General features: G+C 36.7%; 1 protein-coding gene and 1 long non-coding RNA gene across 2 annotated transcripts in view; one reads left to right on the top strand and one right to left on the bottom strand.

Annotated features, from left to right (window-relative positions):
* LOC141447297 (homeobox protein EMX1-like) overlaps nucleotides 1-15,193 on the bottom strand; it is a 99,692-nt gene that overhangs the window by 35,864 nt on the left and 48,635 nt on the right. The window lies entirely within an intron of this gene.
* LOC141447298 (uncharacterized) overlaps nucleotides 1-15,193 on the top strand; it is a 65,719-nt gene that overhangs the window by 49,381 nt on the left and 1,145 nt on the right. The gene's annotated exons all lie outside the window — the stretch shown is intronic.

Raw genomic sequence — 15,193 nt, 5'->3', positions numbered from 1 at the left:
AATTTTTGGGGAAAATTGGGGAAAAAGGAGGTTATTTCAAAAATTAGAATTCAAAAAAACATTTAACATGAAAGCCAAAAAAGAAAATCCCCTGAATAGAAAAACAGGTTTTAAGGAGATTTGTTTGTCTGTGAGAACCAACAAAAATCGCAGGAAGTTAAGGTAGACTTTACTGATTTTTTTTGTTTTTTCTTAAATTTAACCACTTCGGAGAAAAGGGTTTGGTAGGCATCCATTTTAAGTATCATTTTAGTATATTGTGTAATTTTAAGCTGGATGCCTTGGTAGCCGAGCGGTTATAGGCGAGACCCGCAAAGCTAAGATATATTGCGGTACTGGGTTCGATTCCCCCGGTCTAAGCCTTGGATTTTATTTAATACGAGAACTTTGTATTTTTGCTAGTCACCTCCAACCACGTCAACCTAATCGATAGTTGGAAGTAAAGCCTGCCAGAAAAAATAGGCATTACTTTACTTTGGTTTTATGATTTTAACTTAATTTTAAGTTCATAAAATAAACAGAAATTTGATTTACTTAGTCAGATGAATAAAGCAAATATAATTCAAAGCACAGCAGTTAATTTTAGGCCAAAAATCTACGAACACACGAGTTGTAACTGTATGCATCATCATGCAACAAGCTCCAACTATTTTGTTGTCAACATTCTAGACGAATGCTACGAATTCTGTCCATCAAAGGCTTCAAAAAAACATTTAAATAATACACGAGTATTTATTTTTTATTTTTTAATGATTTAAGGCGCGTCAACATCTCAGGTTATTGGCGCCCGGAGCTTTTTTCAGTGCACTGCCGGCCTCCGGACAGTGTTCTCTCGTTACAGACAACACTGTCCATCACCGGACAGTGAGCTGTAAGAAGCTCCTAGGAAGTGAAAATCTAAGGGTTAGCAGCTGGATTCGAACCTATGATCTCCCCGTGGGAGTCCAGTACGCTAACCGTATAGCTAATCCCTTCCCTAATACACGAGTATTAAAGATCTATTTCTTTAAGGATAATATCCTTTCTCAAAACCTGTTCTTAAAAATTCTTTGAGACAATCTATAAATTGGAACAATAGTTCTTTTAATTTTCTCAGATAATAAATTGATATTCGAGAGGTTCTCGGTTTGTTTCAACATTACTAAATTGATATGAACCAGTGTTATATTTAAGCTAATATATACTCTAATATATGAAGTTTGACTATTAAATCGCATATAATTAAAATATGTGTAGTTATTGTATTTGAATTACGAGGGTCGTTTGAAAAAGTCCGTGCAAAGTCAGAGAGATAGCACTACTGGCGCGTATCGAGGTTATGTTTAGTTAGTAGCATCTCTTGGAAGAACACATACCAAGTTTCAGCCAGATCGGTCTATTTCTTTGTGTTTAGCATTCGTTTGAATCGAGGAAGTCGAGTGATTTTCAAAAAATGGACGAAAAAGAATTTCGTGTGTTGATTAAACACTACTTTATGAAAGGCAAAACGCCTCAGTAGACTAAAGAGAAGCTTGATAAACATTATGGTAACTCTGCACCTTCGATTAGAACAGTTTATAAGTGGTTTCAAAATTTTCGGAGTGGCCATATGGGCACAAGTGACGCTGAACGTTCTGGACGCCCTGTTGAGGTTACTACTCCAGAAATCATTGATAAAATCCATGATATGGTGATGGATGACAGAAGAGTGAAGGTGCGTGAGATTGCTAGTGCTGTGGGCATCTCGAATGAAAGGGTACATAATATTTTGCATCAACATTTGGACATGACAAAGCTATCCGCAAGATGGGTGCCGCGATTGCTCACGCTTGACCAAAAACGAAATCGTGTGAAGTGTTGCAAGGACGGTTTGCAGCTGTTCCAGAAGAATCCGCATGACTTTAAGCGTCGTTTCGTCACTGTGCATGAAACATGGATACATCACTACACTCCTGAGACCAAAGAACCAAGGGGGAATCTGCACCAAAAAAGGCGAAGACCGTTCCTTCGGCCGGAAAGATTATGGCGACTGTCTTTTGGGATTCGCAAGGAATAATCCTCATCGACTATCTGGAAAAGGGTAAAACTATTACAGGTGCATATTATTCATCGTTATTGGACCGTTTGAAAACCGAGCTGCAGAAAAACGCCCACGATTGGCCCACAAAAAAGTCCTTTTCCATCACGACAACGCACCAGCTCACACCTCAGCAGTTGTGGTCGCAAAATTAATGGAAATAGGGTTCCAACTCGTTTCACATCCCCCCTATTCTCCAGACTTGGCTCCCTCGGACTACTATTTGTTCCCCAATATGAAGAAATGGCTGGCGGGAAAAAGATTTTATTCAAACGAGGAGGTGATTGCAGAAACGAATGGCTATTTTTCAGACTTGGACAAATCCTATTATTCGGAAGGGATCAACAAACTAGAGCAGCGTTGGACGAAGTGTATAAGCCTAAAAGGAGACTATGTTGAAAAATAAAAAAGGTTTACCCCAAAAAATTAAGTAGTTTTTATTTTTGCACGGACTTTTCAAACGACCCTCGTATTAACAAAAGTGCAACAATAATAGTGGCATAAAATAATATTGTTTTAGATCTACAAAAAAACTAAGATAAAACGCTAAACAAAGTGCAAATAAACTTAATGTTAACGGTTGAAAACTATCTGTAAGTCTTTCACAATAACATGTAATTGTACAGTAAACAAGTTTATTTTTTTTAATCGAAGTAATTGCTTCTTTTTCTTTTTTTTTTTGTAACTTCCATATTAAATTGTAGTTTGTAACTTGCAATGCAGAACTTATATACAAGTATTATGCAATAAATATGCCAATATCAAGTTGGATAATTGTATAGTACATTGTGATTATTAATAATCACCATATAAATCAATCAATAATGATGATGATCACCTGCGGGAATAGATTACATTCAATAAATTAAATACAGCATTTAATGATTTAGATAAAAAATAAGTTGAATTAGCTAATAATTTATTCTTTTAATTCATTTTTATTGCTATTTACAATCATCTTTATTATCTTTTTTTATTTTTTGTTTTGCATTTTCGGATCCAAACAACAAAGAAAACAAGTGAGCCAACTTTACAAGACTTTTTAGCGCAATTTACCTGTAACTTAGAATCTAAGTTAAGCATTGTATTTGTCAAAAAAGTGTTTAGTAAATCATGCTTTTGATGTTTTTTTGGAGGAGAAAAATTTAAACCAGAAGTGGATAATATTTGATAGGATCAGATAAACGATTAGAATAGAAAAGTCCTCCAAAAGCCTTTATAAATACAGAATATTTTAACAATATAATAGAAATAAGGCCCAAAATATTGCTGTCTTTTATTAGAAGAGCTCTAATGACAAGTATAATGGCCCACCAGGGGGCTTGCGAGTAGTACAAGGGTGTGTTTTATATAAGTTGTTTTCTAGTCATCCCTTTCCCTCACTATATTACCTTCTTGTACGCATGTACTACCACCCTCTGGTTGAGCGTAAGGGGCGTGATGTGCAGACAATGATGTCTGTCAAAAAGCCAACGTCCCGTGACTTGGTGTAAGAGGATTCTTTTTTCTCTCTCCCTTCTTGGTACCTGAAAACTACAGTTGTTGAATTTACGTGCCTCTTGAGCACAATTCAATGTTTCACTTCTAAACCACTTCATGTTATTAAAGAGAAAACGATAGGTAACTTTTTTTTTTCTTTTTTTTTTGTAAGAGAATTAGTCATATCTTAGGCGGATGATTCTAGTGAACAGTTCTAACACCCTAAACCTCATGAAAAATTACTAGGATAGATAGATGGTTCATTTAATGGGTTGGCAACTGAGTTCCTGTCGTTTTTTTAAAATTGTTTCAATGGAAATTAACGAAAAATTAATCAATAATGTATTCTCTCTTGTGCTTAACGTTCAGCAAGATTTTCAACACCTCGTTGGTAGAAGTCAGCCCTTTTCGACTCAAACAATTCATCCAACTGCATCAGTATTGAATGAAACTGGGCGCATAGCTTTTGAAAGAGATCGAAAGAGGTGGAAAGTGGAAATCCGTTTGGGCCAAATCCGGGAGAATATGGCGGGTGTGGCAGCACGCAGCCTTGCGCTCGAATGGCTTCCTTGGTTGCCGATTAGGTCTTCTCTCTCTATTGTCGTTCTATCTGTTGAACATAAGAGTTCCGCGTTGATCGTTTGGTTCCGTTCAAGCAAATTCGTAATGGATAATTCCTTCCCAGTCCCGCAATACGCGCAACATCATTTTACGCGGATGAAGATCTTGTTTCACCAGGGCTAAACCATTCCTAGCGATGGTTCTTATTAATTTACAGACACCATTCTTCGTCGCCAGTAAAGAAATCATTGCTTGCGTCGCGAGACGAGCAAGCAAAAAGAAGGAGGAGTTGAAAGTGCTAATTTTTCTCAACTTGACATTCCCCTTTAATGTTCTGAAAATTAACATAAATTAACTCGAAAAAAAGAACCATAGATTCTGGTAGGACAAAACATCCCTTTTCGAATGATTTAAAACATTATGCTAAAAACATTTAATGACATGCGTAATTTTAAAATTTAAAAATAACGGGAACTTAGTTGCCAAAACATTATTTACCAACAATTTACATTGACGAAGAATCTTTTAAGACGTCTGGGAGTATTGTCTAGGAAGAAAGGTGATGAGATTTTAAGTTAAGATGAAATTTTCAGCATCTTGTATGACGAAAGGTACTGTATAAATCTGTGCGAATGGTTTGATTGGTGACGTAGAAAAGGAGCGTCCAACTATAGAGCGAAGAATTTTAGACTGTAAGACCTGGATCCTTTAGAGATATTTGAGCGTTTGGTTGAACCTCCCACAGTTTGATGCCATAGACCTAAAACGGGCTTTAATACACTTAGATAAATAAGTCTTCCATTGTCGAGAGTCAGTCTTGATCTGTTGTCTAGTAGTCTTTTCAGTTGTTGGAAGCCTCTGTTCTCTTAAGTTCATATATGAGAATTCCAAGTTTTCTGTCGAGATAAAGTAAGATACAAGCTAGCGAGGACTAGGTTCACTAAAATTAAATTTATAACAAAACCAAAATCGATCTTCACCATCGATTATGATAAATCTATTTACTATCAATTTTAGACGGAGATACTGTTCTTTTTTTTTTTGTAATAAAAAAACGTAAGCCTAAACTAATAACAGGCTTACCTCTCCCTTTATTGTGGCCATTTTGTGACATCAAATATCAGGTTTTTAAAACTTTCAACAAAAGTTTGACTGTTTTAAAAAATAAATGAATCAAACAAAAATTATTAGTTTTATATTTAAAAAGGAAGTAGCCGAAATGATTTAGTTTTACTGAACTAAATAAATATTCATCTCTATAATTGGATATTGATAATAATTCCTAGTTTGAGAAATAATTGACAATAAAAGTTTGGCTGAGAAAAAAATTTAGCCACTAAACTGTGATCGGCTTCAAAAACCGGACGCCTAGAAATATCATTATCCTTCCGGTAACTTCATAAAAAAAAAAACAACTAAATTGGCGCTAGTTATCTACGTAATTTTGGGGAGAGCCTTCCATTTTGTAGTTATTCCTTAAAAAAATAGGAATTTAAACTGTAAATAATTTTTGTTTTTGTGCGCAATATGGTATCCACTAATTTTAATGCATTATCACAGTTTCTGAAAGAAGATTTATTTTTTTTTTAAATGTAAACAATTTTAGGATAACTGTTTTTTACGGACTACCTTTTTTATTTGCTGTTATCAATATTGCTGTGTAATTTTCTGGAAAGCAATTTTTAAGGTAAATACAGGTGTGTGCTGAAAATTGTGTTTGTTCTTCAAAATAACGATGCATGTGATTTGATGTTAAGTTAGATTCAAGCCACGTCTGTGGGTACGTTATGAAGTGGTGGCAGAGATAGTTTTTAAAGTTAGAATTGTAGTCCGGAATGGCTCCTTTCGATTTTGAAGGACAGAACTCTTGGAAGTTTATTTGATTGGTGGCAAAACCAAGGTATCACTACTTTTGAAAACCTGCGGCCTTTTGAAGCCTTTGAGCTGGAAAGATAGTGCATAGTGCATGCAACTGGCCATCTCACTATACTCTTGATAGTCAAGGCTTATGGAGAGCCAACTGGAAGTTACTGTGGGTAAAACGGACCTGGACGAACAAAAAACCACTGGTGAAGAGACCTGCCTCAATGCAGAGGAGTGAAATAATTAAATGCTGTCCGATTGGTAGCAACGGCTACTGTTTCATATGAGACTTTTGACAGATACCGGAAAATCGGAGAAAGTAATACGCAAAGAGGAAAAGAGAGGTTTCACCTATTTTATAAAATAGGAAAGACAAAAGGTTATCATCCTGACTTTCGAAAGAAAATTCGGTACTAAAAATAATAATAAGCGAACTGATTCCCACGTGAAGATCCTGGGTTCGAATCCGATTACCAACCCTTTGATTTCCTCTTCCTAAAGAGCTGCTTACTGCTCACCTCCTGTGATGGACAGTGTTGTCTGTAACGAGAGAACACTATCCGGAGGCCAGCAGTGCACCGAATATAGATCCAGGTTCAAGATGTTAGATAGATAGATAGAGCCTCAAGGCCTATGCCACTGCGACCCCTTTGGATCTATTGTGGCTCCCCTCACTCTAAAGCACACCCTCCAGACCTTGTCCTTTTAATCAGACTCTTAATGCTGGAGAGCAGGCTCTTGGGTAAAGCTCACAGGCCTTGGTTTTTCCACCCCGAGAAATAACATCCTTAGTCCAGTCAAGCCCCTCACACTGACACAACACGTGTAGTGCGGTTTCCTACTCTTCCTGACAGAACCTACAGAGGCTATCACCTGCCAGGTCCATGCGATGCATGTGTTTTCTGAGCCTGCAGTGGCCCAGTTAATAGTCCTACAATTATCCTTATAGCCCCACGCGGCCTTGACGGATTAATTATGCAGGTCAGCCTTGGCGAATAGCCCGTGATGAACTCTTTCGCCTTGGCAAGCCACCACACCTGAGACCTACTCTGCACCCATAAGTTAATGGTCGCAGACTTAACACACTTCGGAACCCCAAAGCAGGGCTCCAGGCCAACGAAGTGTCCCGCAGAGCCTTCCCTGGCCAATAAATCGGCCGCTTCGTTTCCCTTATGTCCTGAATGACCAGATACCCAAACCAGAAAGACCTTATTTTGGTCACTAATTTCCTTCAGGGCACCCAGACAGTCCCATTACCAGCCTTGAGATTCAAGATGTTGTCGCGCCTTAAATAAAATGAATTTATTCAAATTGACTGGCTAAATAAGTGTATTATTAATAAATTTTTTTACCGCAAATCTATTCTCAGTTATGTATTTAAAGTTTACAAATAGGTTTTGGTTAATATTGCCATTTCTTTAATGAATAAAAATATTAACTTTAATAAAAAAAATTATACGGAATTAATTTTGTAATTGAATTATATTTTAGATGCATAAATTTAGAGAAATGAGTAGATTTTGCCATGTTGGGTGGTAAAATGATTACAGAGCTATATCCTCTACCTCTTCTACAAGATATTTTGGGTTATGCAAATGATCAGAACATGCTCTAGGGCGTCCCAATACATGAATCCATAATTTAATTATCTCAATCCGTTTGTATAAGTAACCAATTGGGTTGATCATAATTTTAAATGTATTTTTTTCCCCCCTTCTCTCTATTGGAACGAAAGAACTCCACCCGTTGGCTATACTAAGAGTTCTTGTCTTCTCTCTTTAACCCCTCCAAAATGCACCATTCTCTCCAATCGTCTCCTCTCTTTCTGTTTACAAAACCATAATTGGAAGTCAGATCTGTATCATAGTGGTTTTAATCTTACCAATGCTTCTTATCCACCTCCCTTAACTAAATAGTAATTCTTTTATAGCTAAAGAAATTTCTACCAACCACCCTGAGGACCTAATTAAAATTGATATATATTTCAACACTAGTTCTTGAAAGTTGCAGCTGGCCAACTATAAGGTTAGCCTGACCACGAAGGTTTCATCCTTCTTTTTTTCCTCTCTCCCTCTCTATCTTCCTTTCCTTTCATGAACACACTGCCATTAGAATATTCGAACAAATGAGATAGTAAGAGAGACCTCAACATATATTTTTGCCTCCAGCTAAACTCCATATATTACACACATACAAACAGATATATGTTTGTACAGGAAGTAGGGATGGTAGCCTTATGGAGTGTTTAGATTATTATTGGACTTGAAGTTGTTGGTAAAAAAGTATTTGGGTGTTTTCTTTATTTTATTTATTTACTGTTCGGCGATAAATCAGGATCGTTAGCGATTGTATCTTAGGTGAAATAAAACAAATTCAAAATAATTGTAAAATTACTCCTTATTTTCTTTTAAACACGTTAGCTGCGCAAAATCCAAGTTTATAAATAAAACTAAAAACTGAGCTAGTCTTTATTACCTTTTAGCGGTGTCTACACAAAACCACTTCGAAAACGCCCTCTGGTTAAAACCAATTTTCCTCAAATTTTCGAATTTTGGTTAAATATTTAAACATTAATTTAAATGACAAGTGATGTGTCCTTAAATTACGTTTTAAAAAAAAGCACTTTTGAGAAAAAGCTTCCTCAATTTTTGGCCCTTAATTGAATTTTCAAATAAAACTTGTAGAACTACTTACGTACAAATAAGTGTTCTAAGTTTATAGAAAAATCTTGGAGTCATTTTGAAGAAAATCGAAGATAATAATCGATTTAATCCAAAAGTTTTACTGTTGTGTTCGACAATGGTACCTAAAAATCATATACTTAATCTTCCAGCGAGTTTTGTAGTTACTGGCAGGTTAGATACACTGACAGACTTGTTTTTTTGAAAAACACTTTTTTGGGGGGATTTCTGGATTTTGAAACAGATATTGCCTAGTGAATACAGGAAATCGAAATTTGAAAGTATCAAATATTTCCTCTTAACTAAAATAGTAAGGACGTTTGAAACGTAAAAATATTAAATAAATTATTTAATCAATCTTTAAATTGGTAGGCATTAATAGGTATTAATGCCTAATTTATTTTACAGGCACGCTTTAAGCCTAACTAATTAGGTATCGTGGACGGAGGCGACTAGCTTACATACTTTATTATAAATTTCTTTTATTGTTTTAATTAACCATTAAATAAAATTCAAGGCCTAGACCCCGGGAATCGAACCCACTAACCAACAATACTAAATTCTTAGCGTAGCCTCAGCTACGAAAATTGACAATTATTTAATTTCTCTTTTGGATGAATCAGTCAAAAAAAAAATCTAAAGGAAAAAATAGTTGCGATTATTATTATTTTATGACTTAAGGCGCGTCAATATCTGAGGTTATTAGCGCCCAGAGCTTTTTCTAGTGCTCTACCGGCCTCCCGACAGTGTTCTCTCGTTACAGCCAACACTATCCATCACCGGGCGGTGAATTTTAAGAAGCTGCTATAAAAAAAAAAAACTAAGGGCCAGCAGCCTGAATTCGAACTCGGGATCTTTGCGTGGGAATTAGTGCTGAACGAGACCGAGACGAGGCGAGACTTTATGCAGTCTTGATCTCGGTCTCGGTCTCGGTCGCTCAAATCTCGGTCTCGGTCTAGGACTAGTCGATATATCTCGGTTTTTTGAATTTTTGTTTAAGTATTAAAAGCGGTTTGCTATTAATAATCTTTTCAAAAAATGTTATTATTTTCTAATAATTATTTTAATTTATATATTGGTAATGAAAATGTGTGTAAAAGAAGACAACTACTTACACTTCAATGCATCATATATTACTATTACTGTTATATATCTCTATATCATTTCAAAAAGATGTTAAAAACGCGCCAAATGAAAGACCCAAATAACATATCTGCCTCCTATAACAAGTCGATTCGTGAAATAAAAAATACACCTCCCAACAAACTTCCCGCTCCATTAGTTATGGCTGTTGGTGAAGATAAAGAATCTGATGATTCACCTTTTGACGACGACGTCGACTGCATCAATATTTTTGCACCATTTGCTCAAAAATCAGCAACTATCACCGAAGCATGGAAGACAGAAATAATTAATTATACCAAATTAGACCAAGCACCAGTAGACGTTGACATTTTAGAATGGTGGAAAACACTTGAGAATTCCTTCAAAAATTTGTCTAGAATGGCAAAAGATATTTTTAGTATCTGTGCAACTTCAGTGCCATCTGAAAGATTATTTTCGCAAGCTGCGTTGATAATGACCAATAGAAGATCGGTTAGAGGCGAGACCTGCGAAGCTAATATGTATTGTGGTACTGGGTTCGATTCCCGGTCTTAGGCCTTGGTTTTTATTTAATGGTTAATAAAAGACATTTACAGTAAAGTATGTTTGCTAGCCGCCTCCGCCCGCGACACCTAATTGGTAGTTGGACGTAAAGCCCGCCTGAAAATATAGGCGATTACTTTACTTTGCTTACTTTACTTATGTAATTCGAAGTCAAATAGATGTAGTAATATTGAACATATATAATAAAATCGTATCTTTTAATAATTAATTCAATACCCGTAATGATTATTTATTAATAAAGAACACAATTTTATAATTTTGTAGCTAAAAATTAATATTTGAAAAACCGAGACGAGACCGAGATTTGTCTCGTTTCTCGTGCAGCACTAGTGGGAATCCAATACGCTAACCTCATAGCCAATTTTGAGATTATTGGCAAAAATTTGGGAAGGAAGTGAAGTACTTAGTGAATTATTTGGTTATAATATTTACCTACCAGTAAGGAAACCTACCCAAGGGTTATAATATTTATCTAGCAGTAAGTAAACCTACCCAAGGGTAAAGCTCACAAACTTTCCACCCTAGTGAGCTTGCATAAGGGCTTAACAAAAAAAAAAAAAAAAATGGTGAGGCGCTCTTTGTCCTTGTCTACAATTATATCGTTTTTATCTACTAATGTTATCGTTTACATAGTTACATTTAATTAATAGTTTAGTAAAGTGGTCTAGTTGGAAAGAATTATGAAAGAAGAGAGGTATAATTATTAGGGGATTTGATGGAAATAAATTACCCATCGGCCTGCACTGAAGGGGCCAAAAAAACTAGGGAGGAAATTATGACATAACAAGTTCAACTATCTGAAGCGGCAATTAGGATGGTAAAGTGTCCGATTAAGTAGGCAGTGGAAAGAAGTTGGCCATATAATAATAAAGTTAAGCGCGTAATGGTAGTTTCCTGTACAATGTTGGCCAACTGTTCTATCTCTCCGTACGGAAAATTATAAAACAATTTGAGTATGTGAATCTACGGGATATAAGTGAAATCATTAACCTTATGTTCATCCTGATCTATTAATAATTGTTTAATCTTCCACTTCTTTTTAAGGATATTTTCTTTAATATTTATGTTCTTTAGACACTTCACTTGTACATAAGTGGGTCCTTGCGTTGTGAGAAGAAGTAGAGTCGAATTCGCAAATATTGAAATAGATTTTTGTCCATTTTGTGAATCGTGCAAAAAAACGCGTTTTTTCTTTCAAAATTGATCCGAAATCAAAAATTTCTTCTTTCTGCGATTTTGTGGTTCGCAGCTCTCCTACAGATATCTGCATCATTTCTCTAAATAGACCATTTTCTTTGATTCATGGAGTTAATCTGATTAAATTTGATTGAAATTCTTTTCCTAAAAACTGATTTTAAGTAGATTTCTGTGACGCAAAACTCCCTTTATTTACTGTAAATTAAGAATGTCCAGGCGAAAGATTTACTTATTCGTTTTGAAGAGAGACCATATTCAGAGAGACGAAGGCGCCACGGCAGTCGAGCGGTTACATGCGAGGCCTGCAAAGCTACGTATATAAACTGGGTTAGATTCCCCGGTCTTTGGCCTTGGATTTTATTTAATGGTTAATAAAAGAAATTTACAGTAAAGTATTGTTTGCTAGTCGCCACCGTCCACGACACCTAATTTGGTAGTTGGACGTTAAGCTCCGCCTGAAAAAATAGGCAATTACTTTACTTTCTTTTACTTAAGAATGTCCAGACTGCGGCCCGCTATCGACAACTTAAAAGACTCTAGGACGATAGATCAAAACTCTCTCTGGACTACAAAGGACTGATTTAAAGCCTATCTGGGCTTATGGAATAGAGCTGTGGGGGTTCAACCAAACGCTCCAATCTCCAAAGGATTCAATCTCTTCAGTATAAATTACTTCGAACTATAGTAAACGCTCCATTTTATGGTCTCCAACCTGACTATACAGATCTTAACATTCCTTTTACCGTACAAGTCACTGAAAACAAGATACAGAAAACTCCATTTTAACCTGCAATCTCATATAAATCCTCTAGCTCAAAACTCTTTCTTCTAGAACTCTTCCTGATAACCCGGACAAGATGTCTTAAAAGACAGTGACCTCGTGATCTCCTCTCTAGTGAAGAGAGTGGTTATTTATTCAGTGTTTTGGAGTGTTACTACTGGGTAACTTCTCCACTCGTTACCTTATCATTTGTAACTCTGTTATCATTGTTACTTATAGCGAAAACGCGCTGATTGTAACACAAATCTCTGATTGTAGCACTCTCTCTGCACAACAAAGGACTGATTTATACTTCTACTTTAAAGCCTATCTGGGCTTATGGAATAGAGCTGTGGGGTTCAACCAAACGCTCCAGTCTCCAAAAGGATTCAATCTCTTCAATCTAAAATACTTCGAACTATCGTAAACGCTCCATTTTATGTCTCCAACCTGGACTATACACACTGACCTTAAGATTCCTTTTGTCACACAAGTCGCTGAAAAAACGCTTTCCTAAAAAGTTATTAGCGATTGGTGCGTTTTAAATGGATCACCCTGTATATTCAGATTATGAAGAAAACTTAAAGAATTGTTAAAAAATGTGACTGTCAGAAATCGTAATTTTTAAAAACAATCATTTCAAAATGCACAATTATATTCATTGATTGCAGCAGCATCATTAGAAATTATGCAGTCGAATTGTGTGCAAGTTCAGTGTATAGAGAGAGAGAGATATACAGATTGATTAATAGGAGGTAATAAGGTCCCTACATTGATCGCTTTTAGAATTAGAAGCGACATATTATATATGGTGTTTTGGTTCCGCCCGTCCGTTTGTCTATGTGTTTGCGGTACAGGGCGGGTTTAATATATATATATATTGTGTAGATGTAATGGAGCGTAGCTAAGTGGCAGCCACACCAACTAAATTTAACTCCCTCCACGCTTCTCATCCCTGGGGAGAACTTGGCCTAAACATTATAAACTCCTCCACCGCATCGTCGTGCTCTATATATATACATCTATGACCCACGGCTATTAATTGATTTTATGGCGCTTTCCATACCGAGGGAAACATGAGAGACAATAGAATGTGGCCAGAGGGAGAGAGTTCTGAGTTCGGCTCAGTGAGTCTTTGTCCCAGATGGTTAGAGGGGTTGCTGGTGGCTATGTCGTGATGGTATTGTAAGTTGGGTATAACGCTTCGCTTGTCATTTAAAAACAATCACTGTGACATGCAACTCTAATTGATTTATCTTATTACTTTCATTTTATTTAATTATTTATCGCGTGATTTATTTCACAAGATTTTCGTGTGCCTCGTTAAACTCCTGTGTACTGTGTGTAGATTGATTGTGAAGTTTCTTATAATTATTTTGAGAGAAAAACTAAAACACCTTCTCTTGCTATTAATCACATAATTCTAACTAAAGAATTTCCCTCATAAAATATACGGTTAGGGCTTAGAGAAAATTGTCTATTTTCAGAATTTTGTGATCCAATTAGCCCAATGTACGAGGGTCGTTTGAAAAGTCCGTGCAAAAATAAAAACTACTTAATTTTATGGGGTAAACCTTTTTTATTTTTCAACATAGTCTCCTTTTAGGCTTATACACTTCGTCCAACGCTGCTCTAGTTTGTTGATCCCTTCCGAATAATAGGATTTGTCCAAGTCTGAAAAATAGCCATTCGTTTCTGCAATCACCTCCTCGTTTGAATAAAATCTTTTTCCCGCCAGCCAGTTCTTCATATTGGGGAACAGATAGTAGTCCGAGGGAGTCAAGTCTGGTGAATAGGGGGGATGTGAAACGAGTTGGAACCCTATTTTCATTAATTTTGCGACCACAACTGCTGAGGTGTGAGCTGGTGCGTTGTCGTGATGGAAAAGGACTTTTTTGTGGGCCAATCGTGGGCGTTTTTCTTGCAGCTCGGTTTTCAAACGGTCCAATTACGATGAATAATATGCACCTGTAATAGTTTTACCCTTTTCCAGATAGTCGATGAGGATTATTCCTTGCGAATCCCAAAAGACAGTCGCCATAATCTTTCCGGCCGAAGGAACGGTCTTCGCCTGTTTTGGCGCAGATTCCCCCTTGGTAACCCATTGTTTAGATTGTTCTTTGGTCTCAGGAGTGTAGTGATGTATCCATGTTTCATCCACAGTGACGAAACGACGCTTAAAGTCCTGCAGATTCTTCTGGAACAGCTGCAAACCGTCCTTGCAACACTTCACACGATTTCGTTTTTGGTCAAGCGTGTGCAATCGCGGCACCCATCTTGCGGATGGCTTTGTCATGTCCAAATGTTGATGCAAAATATTATGTACCCGTTCATTCGAGATGCCCACCGCACTAGCAATCTCACGCACCTTCACTCTTCTGTCATCCATCACCATATCATGGATTTTATCAATGATGTACCTCAACAGGGCGTCCAGAACGTTCAGCGTCACTTGTGCCCATATGGCCACTCCGAAAATTTTGAAACCACTTATAAACTGTTCTAATCGAAGGTGCAGAGTCACCATAATGTTTATCAAGCTTCTCTTTAGTCTCCTGAGGCGTTTTGCCTTTCATAAAGTAGTGTTTAATCAACACACGAAATTCTTTTTCGTCCATTTTTTGAAAATCACTCGACTTCCTCGATTCAAACGAATGCCAAACACAAAGAAATAGACCGATCTGACTGAAACTTGGTGTGTGTTTTTCCAAGAGATGCTACTAACTAAACATAACCTAGATACGCGCCAGTGGTGCTATCTCTCTGACTTTGCACGGACTTTTCAAACGACCCTCGTAAAATACTTCCAACTATAGTAAACACTCCATTTTATGTCTCCACTCCAACCTGGACTACACACACTCACCTTAACATTCCTTTCGTCACACAAGTCGCTGAAAACACGATACAGAAAACTCCACTTCGACC

The sequence above is a fragment of the Rhodnius prolixus genome, unplaced genomic scaffold (genome assembly GCF_049639745.1).
Source record: "Rhodnius prolixus isolate KJV_2025 unplaced genomic scaffold, Rpr scaffold_7, whole genome shotgun sequence".
NCBI classification, from domain to species: Eukaryota; Metazoa; Arthropoda; class Insecta; order Hemiptera; family Reduviidae; genus Rhodnius; species Rhodnius prolixus.
Note: the sequence above shows the minus strand (reverse complement) of the source record. Positions and strands in the feature narration are given on the sequence as shown.